At 50.4% G+C, this 7,500-nt stretch overlaps 1 non-coding gene and 1 pseudogene across 1 annotated transcript; both read right to left on the bottom strand.

Annotated features, from left to right (window-relative positions):
• LOC143220264 (large subunit ribosomal RNA) overlaps window positions 1-4,565 on the bottom strand; it is a 6,577-nt pseudogene extending 2,012 nt beyond the window's left edge.
• Window positions 4,566-6,128: 1,563 nt separating this feature from the next.
• LOC143220268 (5.8S ribosomal RNA) lies at window positions 6,129-6,283 on the bottom strand. Its single transcript, XR_013011611.1, has one exon. It is a non-coding gene; the product is annotated as a 5.8S ribosomal RNA (ribosomal RNA).
• Window positions 6,284-7,500: the final 1,217 nt, after the last annotated feature.

The raw sequence follows: 7,500 nt of genomic DNA on the forward strand, positions 1-7,500 counted from the left end.
CTCTTTTGCCAGTTTTGAAGAGGAGTTTAAACTCCCCTTCTAAATTTTCCTCTGAGTCCTGCTCGAGGTTCTGATTTCTTATTGCTTTCAGGAGTTCCTCCTCTGCCGTGTCAGAGGGGACTCCAAATATTATTATTTTCGGTCTCCTCCTAGGGAGGGGACCGATCTCTACTTTTTCCCTTAATGCCTTGTTTTTGAGGACTTGCTCAAGGTCCTCTTTTCTTTCGGTCTCTATGAGAATTCCGGAATTCGCAAGTTTCCTCACGTTCCGGATTCTTATTTTCTGTTCTGTCGGGTTTATGAACTCCGACAGAATCTTTTTTGTCTCGTCGCTATTCGAGATCTCACTACCCTTTGCAGGGTAGATTGCCGCTATCGGTTTAGACTGCTGTATAGCAGTTTTCTTTGCCACTTGCCTTGTTCTCTTGTTGGACTTTATTATGTCCGAGTACAGTAGTGGCTTGGGGGCCGGAGCCTCCTTGACACCACTGCGTTTCTCGGACATAAGGCTGTCCAACTTTGCGGAGAGCTGATTCAGCTTCTCTTCCAGTGGTTTCTCTTTTTGTAGCTCTTCGAGCTTGTCTCGAAGTTCCTTGTTTTGTCGAGTTAACTCGGCCCTCATTTCTAGGAAAATTTCCTCTTCATTTTTAAAACTATCTCTTAACTCTTCGAGAATAGTTATTGACCTGGCGCGCTGCGCCGTCGGCATTGCCACTGCCTGGAGAAGTGTCTCTAGCTTTTGAAGCGGGGTTTGGATAAGCTGCCCCTCTAATATTGGTAGTCTCTCTAGTTTAACGGTGACGGGTCTTATAGCCCCGTCATCCGATTGTGTTTGTTCCTTTGGGAACTTGCTCGGTATTGACTCGATTGAGGAGTCCGAGTCACTGAAGCATACTGCTTCACTTACAACTTTCCTTTTCCCTTTTTTCCTTTTAGTGCCGCTCCGGGGTCCCAATCCGGATTTCATTGCTGCCTTGACCAATGTTCTCAAATCAGTGTTTGAGGATACGTCTGAGTTGTAGTAGTCGTCGTAGTCGTATTCGTAGTCGCTAATTCCGGACAGAGAGTCTGAGTCCGTATATGTCCCTTTCACATATGATTTTGTTTCTTCCATTTGTTTGCTTTTAGTTGTCTTTTTTGGTTTCTCTTTCGTTTCTTTATTGGCCTCTGCTATAGCCTTTTCTCCAACTCTATTCTCCTTCTTTTCTCCCTTCTTCGTCTTGTTTTTGTTGTTTTTTGTTTTGGTTTGTTTATTATCTTGTTCCATGTTATTCCCACGAGTTGGGACGAAAAACAGTCACTCCCCGGGTGACGCCCTTTCCAGGGAGAAGGCTTATACAACAGGGTTCGCCTTAGTCCTGAGGTTTAGCCACTAGGCGATCAGTGCTCCCACCGATCATCGACGTTCGTGCAGGGAACGTCGACCCTCTTTCACCGCGGTCTCCGGCTTAGAGGTCGGGATTTGTTGAGGGGTTTTTCTCCCCGCGGTCCGACACACAATTAAGGTAAGACCCTCGGTCTCACTCCCGTGACGTACCACCGGGTTACGCTCCGGTGGGTCGTTGCCACGGCGAGGAGTTTTCCGATTTTGCGAGTGCCACGGTGATCGCAAGCGATCACTCACGTAAGAGCACTTCCAACCAGAGCCCCGTTCGTCACCCGAGGGTGTCCAGGTCCTACCACTTGGAGGAGGGGTTGGCGCACCAGGGAATAAAACCCTGGACCTTCTAGGACCCAGTAGATAGGGACAGAGGGAATCTCGTTAATCCATTCATGCGCGTCACTAATTAGATGACGAGGCATTTGGCTACCTTAAGAGAGTCATAGTTACTCCCGCCGTTTACCCGCGCTTTTTTGAATTTCTTCACGTTGACATTCAGAGCACTGGGCAGAAATCACATTGCGTCAACACCCGTGGGGGCCATCGCAATGCTTTGTTTTAATTAGACAGTCGGATTCCCCTAGTCCGTGCCAGTTCTGAGCTGAGCGTTGAATGGCGGCCGAAGAGGACGATCGTTCTAGACGAAAGCCTCGCAGCAAGGAAGATCCGCGGGAGGCCAAGGCACGGGACCGAGCTCGGATTCCCATCAATGTGTTCACCTCGCCCAGGCCCGGCACGTCAGCCAGACCCGCTTCCCGACCAAGCCCGACACGCCCCGCTCCTCAGAGCCAATCCTTATTCCGAAGTTACGGATCCAATTTGCCGACTTCCCTTACCTACATTAATCTATCGACTAGAGGCTCTTTACCTTGGAGACCTGCTGCGGATATGGGTACGAACCGGCGCGACACCTCCACGTGGCCCTCTCCTGGATTTTCAAGGTCCGAGGGGAAGATCCGGACACCGCCGCAACTGCGGTGCTCTTCGCGTTCCAAACCCTATCTCCCTGCTAGAGGTTTCCAGGGAACTCGAACGCTTATACAGAAAAGAAAACTCTCCCCGGATCTCCCGACGGCGTCTCCAGGTCATTTTGGGTTACCCCGACGAACACTCTTACGAGGGCCCGATTGGTAAGCGGTTCCGCTGCCGGGTTCCGGAATAGAAACCGGATTCCCTTTCGCCCGATGGGTGTGTGTTTTTGTTTATCATTAAATGATATTTTGCTCTCTCTCTTAGGACACCTCATCTACATAGGATTTCTCTTAGGGCTTAGGATCGACTGACTCGTGTGCAACGGCTGTTCACACGAAACCCTTCTCCACGTCAGTCCTCCAGGGCCTCGCTGGAGTATTTGCTACTACCACCAAGATCTGCACCGACGGCGGCTCCAGGCAGGCTCACGCCCAGACCCTTCTGCGCACACCGCCGCGACCCTCCTACTCGTCAGAGCTTCATGGAAGACGCGCCTTTAAAAAAAGCTAACGTCAACCTCACTTGCCGCTGACGGCGGAGTATAGGCGCGACGCTTCAGCGCCATCCATTTTCAGGGCTAGTTGCTTCGGCAGGTGAGTTGTTACACACTCCTTAGCGGATTCCGACTTCCATGGCCACCGTCCTGCTGTCTTAAGCAACCAACGCCTTTCATGGTATCCCATAAGCGTCGACTTAGGCGCCTTAACTCTGCGTTTGGTTCATCCCACAGCGCCAGTTCTGCTTACCAAAATTGGCCCACTTGGCACTCTGATCCAATATAATCTCGTGGCTTCATTGATCCAAGCAAGCCAGAGATCTCACCCATTTAAAGTTTGAGAATAGGTTGAGGTCGTTTCGGCCCCAAGGCCTCTAATCATTCGCTTTACCAGATGAGACTCGCACACGTTCATCAAAAGAGAACGAGCGAGTGCCAGCTATCCTGAGGGAAACTTCGGAGGGAACCAGCTACTAGATGGTTCGATTAGTCTTTCGCCCCTATACCCAGTTCCGACGATCGATTTGCACGTCAGAATCGCTACGGACCTCCATCAGGGTTTCCCCTGACTTCGTCCTGACCAGGCATAGTTCACCATCTTTCGGGTCCCAACGTGTACGCTCTGGGTGCGCCTCTTCTCGCAATGAGAACGAGACGCCCCGGGAGTGCGAGGCCGCATCGTGACGCGGCCCATCCTCCCTTGATCGACGCTAAGGTACGATCTTCACTTTCATTGCGCCTTTAGGTTTACATGTCCCAATGACTCGCGCACATGTTAGACTCCTTGGTCCGTGTTTCAAGACGGGTCCTGAGAGTACCCAAAGCAGTAGCGTCGCTGACCGGTAATTCAAAGCTTGGCCAGTCCGAGGACACCGCCTGCTAACAGCTGGTTAGGCCCGGAGCCGGCGCTAGGTCCGTACCATCCGGGTGACAAACTAACCGAGCTTGCGGCGGGCCTGACGCACACACATTCGAAAATGGATTGGTTGCGGCCCGATACCGTCAGAGTACCGTCACGCAGCCGGCCAGGCGATCGAGCGTCTGCCGTGTGCGCACGAAGGCGACACGACAGGCAACAACTCGAGCCGTAGACCGACACGCAACGGGTCGCGACGTTCTACTAAGGGAGAAGTGCACGACTACGCGACCGGAACATTTGCCGAAGATGGTGTACCCTCGCACTGGAACCACCGAAGTGGCCCATTACGGGCTATCTGCGCACCAACGGAAGCCAGCCTCGTCGACGATGAATCTCCCCATTCGATCTTTTGGGTTTCTCAGGTTTACCCCTGAACGGTTTCACGTACTCTTGAACTCTCTCTTCAAAGTTCTTTTCAACTTTCCCTCACGGTACTTGTTCGCTATCGGTCTCGTGGTCATATTTAGCCTTAGATGGAGTTTACCACCCACTTAGGGCTGCACTCTCAAGCAACCCGACTCTAAGGAGAGGTCCTCCCGAAACGCGTACCAGTCGCTACGGGCCTGGCACCCTCTACGGGTAAATGGCCCCATTCAAGATGGACTTGGACGCGGTTCGACGTCTCGGGATAAATTGACCCTCCTGAACACTACATTTCCCAACGGCAGAACCGCGGGATTCAGTGCTGGGCTAATTCCTGTTCGCTCGCCGCTACTAAGGAAATCCTTGTTAGTTTCTTTTCCTCCGCTTAGTAATATGCTTAAATTCAGCGGGTAATCTCGCCTACTCTGAGGTCGTCGTACGTGATACAAAATTTTGTGTGTTTCGGCCGAAAGAGCGTAAAAGTAGTACTCGCGAAAACGTACAAAGCACAAAAAAAAAAGAAAAAAAAAGAAAACGAAACAACACTACACGACAGAAGAGAGAAAAAGGTAAACAAAAAACCGATATATGCCTTATGCGCCACACCAAAGTGTCAATATAATTCTTTCTTCATCTCTCGTCGATCGGAAACTCTCGCTAGACGATCTGGCCGGTTAACTTTAACGTCCGTCGAAAAGAACTTTCGGGGACTGGACGACCGACAGATCGCGCGGTTCCGCACGAATCGACAATGAAGAAAAGAAAAGACATGGGGCGACCGACATAAAGGTTTTCTCATTGATATACCTTTTCTCTCTCAGCGGTGCTGTTCCGTGCGTGAACACACAAGTGTGTCTTTTGCGTCGTGTGACAATCAAGTTCGAAATAAGCCTCGCCAATAGAGGAGTATACATATTATTAAAATAAAAAAAATAATAATACATATAACCCGGTGGGATTTCTTTTTCTCTCTACTTCTATATAATTGAACCAAAAACCACGGGGGTACAGAAACGTTGCGCACGAAACGATTTATCATCGATCAAACGCAAAACCAAATTAGAGACACGAGAGAAAGAGAGTAAGATCTCAAGACGCTCATAGGCCGTCATCAATACGATTCAACGCGAACGTGGCGATGGAATGGCAATCGCACAGATTAGCGAGGACACGTCGACGACGGGGAATAATTCCGACCCGATCAAGTACGACGTGCTCATCCCGCACATTGCTGCGCTTTGCTCCGCTGTCCATCGATCATCAAAGCGTTCGCGATAGAACGAGAGATCTCTTTCGTCTCTTCCCTCGAAGACTCGAAAAGGAATGTGTTTGTCGAAATCGCCGGCAACGACGACCCTCCGCCGTATGGCAATTATAACGTAGAGTTAAGAAACTCATCCACGCACAGGCATATTCTCTCCCTGGGGCTTAACATTGCCACACCACACACACTCTGTGTGCCACACAGTATTCTTTCTTTCTTTTATAATTTGTGTGTCCATCTCTGTAGTCTCGCGAGACTCTTGTAAATATACCTCTTTCGTATATACGCATCATTTCAGGCGACGTCGGGAGCGCGTTAAATGTTCATGAGTGGAAACGCTTCTTTCCGCAAGGCGAATCGTTTCGCAGAGAAGGTGAGAGATTTGGAGATCCCCGTCGAAGCGGTGCCTTACGGGCGGTCGTATTTTCAATACGACTCACGACACCGTAAAAACACTCACGCAAGTCCGAACGTAAGAAATACCAATCCCTACTTCGCCTCTCGTGGAAACTAGATATATATGTTTGTATGTGTTTATAAGACGCAATGCAAAAATTGGCAATTTTCACAGAACCGCGACAAACGCCGACGAAACGCCCATCATTCGCTCGTACGTAGCATCTTTGCAACCCGACTCCGAAACGCTCTTTGGCGCCCTCCAAAAATATATTTGGAGAGGTAAGCGACGGCGGGGACTTACAAGAGCAACGCAAGCAGTTTATGGTTACGTAAACGACCCTCAGCCAGGCGTGGTCCAGGAATTGTATCCGTGGACCGCAATGTGCGTTCGAAATGTCGATGTTCATGTGTCCTGCAGTTCACACGTTGACGCGCAATTAGCTGCGTTCTTCATCGACCCACGAGCCAAGTGATCCACCGTTCAGGGTAATCGTATATATTTTTGATTTACAAATCAATATATGTATATGTCTCTTGTTCTGCGGTTCGTAAGAACGCATTGTACCTGAACGCTCCAACCAGCGCGCGAAGGAGATTCGTTCAGGCGTCGTTTTAAGGACGACACTATCGTCGTCCGTGGAAACGGAAAAAAAAAACCGTCAGATACGCAACACGTATCCGACGGCCGGGCGAACAGTACATTGAAAAACCGTTAACGTGGAAAACGCGGAGATGAATATATATTCTCTGAAAACGACGGGGATCGTAAATACAACCCGATACTGGATCCAGAGATGTAATAATATTCCTCTCCTCTTCACTTCCATTTCATTTGGAATGATGTGAGAACGGAGGACTTCACAGCCGGCTCTGGCAGCGGTCATTCGTCCCAAGCTCTCGCGATGCGCACTATTGGGCCACACGCACGGAGTAGGGTGTCAGACTCACGACTGCTTTAAAAGCGAGCTTCACGAGCCGGTCCACTTCCCGTATAAAACACATTTCCATAAAATGTTGGTGTGTGCTCGAGGTAACGATAAATTCCGATACAAGCGGACTCGCGAGCCGGCTCTGGCCGTAGGCGCGATCCCCGTTCTCGTCCCAAGCTCGTCTGCGCGCACTATTGGGCCACACAGAGAGTAGGGTGTCGTCGGGAATAATCGCGCCATTGGCTTTATAGCGAGCGTCACGGCCGGTCCTCTCGGAACACCGTTTTTCGTCGGAACGATATTACCATATTTTTATTTTATTCGACAGATTAGCGGACTCACAGCCGGCTCTGGCAGCGGTCATTCGTCCCAAGCTCTCGCGATGCGCACTATTGGGCCACACGCACGGAGTAGGGTGTCAGACTCACGACTGCTTTACAAAAGCGAGCATCACGAGCCGGTCCGCTCTGGCGAATGTATAATATTATAATAAATATACGTTCCGTCGTCAACGAACACCGCGTGCGGCGCAGCAACGTTTCGTGCTCTTGGTTATACGCGAACCCGATACAAATAGAGAGCGGGACTCACAGTCGGCTCTGGCAGCGGTCATTCGTCCCACGCTCTCGCGGTGCGCACTATTGGGCCACACGCACGGAGTAGGGTGTCAGACTCACGACTGCTTTAAAGGCGAGCATCACGAGCCGGTCCTTCGCGTCTCGTCTATCTTCACGATAGTTCGCGAACGATAACACAAACGCGTGCAACCGCGCGTTT

The sequence above is a fragment of the Lasioglossum baleicum genome, unplaced genomic scaffold (assembly GCF_051020765.1).
Source record: "Lasioglossum baleicum unplaced genomic scaffold, iyLasBale1 scaffold0590, whole genome shotgun sequence".
NCBI lineage: Eukaryota > Metazoa > Arthropoda > Insecta > Hymenoptera > Halictidae > Lasioglossum > Lasioglossum baleicum.